Below are 748 nucleotides of genomic sequence, written 5' to 3' on the forward strand. Positions count from 1 at the left end.
ATCGGAGAGAGCATGTCCTCCACCACACCCGGTGCAATTAGTCACGACCACCACTCTATTTGAAGTTAGAAGATCTAACTTCTTACTCAAATTTTCCACTTGAGCTACCAATGAAGTTACCGCATCTATTTCATGTAGACCGGCCACTTTTTTCTTCTCCCTAGCATTCCATTGGTAGCTGTTTAACCCCATTTCTTCAATTAACTGACGGGCCTCATCAGGGGTCTTGCTACCTAAGGTACCTCCTGCTGCCGCATCCAAGAGTTGCCTTATACTCTGGTTCAAACCATTATAAAAGGTCTGAACAATCATCCACTCTAGGAATCCGTGTTGCAGGCACTTTCTCAGGAGCTCCTTGAACCTTTCTCATGTCTCGAATAGAGACTCCAATTCCATCTGAACAAAGGATGAGATCTCATTCCTAAGCTTTGCTAATTTTCTGGGAGGGAAATAACGGGCCAGAAAAGCTTCTACCATCTCCTCCCACGTGGTAATTGACGCTCTAGGCAATGAGTGTAGGGAAAATGGGAAGGCTCGCAACTTGATTGCATCATCCGTCACCCCGTTTATCTTCAGCATATCACACACCTGAAGAAAGCTCTCTATATGACTGTTTGGATTTTCATCGGCCAAACCATTGAATTCTGCAGATTGCTGCAACATGTGGATGAATGCCGGCTTCAGTTCGAAGTTCTGAGCTGTAATCGGGGGACGCACAATACTCAATTGTGTTCCCAACACTGAAGGT

At 45.3% G+C, this 748-nt stretch overlaps 1 non-coding gene across 1 annotated transcript; it reads left to right on the top strand.

The window, feature by feature from the left end:
• Positions 1-322: 322 nt before the first annotated feature.
• Positions 323-429, top strand: LOC120250862. Its single transcript, XR_005533194.1, has one exon. It is a non-coding gene; the product is annotated as a small nucleolar RNA R71 (small nucleolar RNA).
• The last annotated feature ends 319 nt before the right edge of the window (positions 430-748 follow it).

The sequence above is a fragment of the Dioscorea cayenensis genome, chromosome 19 (genome assembly GCF_009730915.1).
Source record: "Dioscorea cayenensis subsp. rotundata cultivar TDr96_F1 chromosome 19, TDr96_F1_v2_PseudoChromosome.rev07_lg8_w22 25.fasta, whole genome shotgun sequence".
Classification (NCBI taxonomy): domain Eukaryota; kingdom Viridiplantae; phylum Streptophyta; class Magnoliopsida; order Dioscoreales; family Dioscoreaceae; genus Dioscorea; species Dioscorea cayenensis.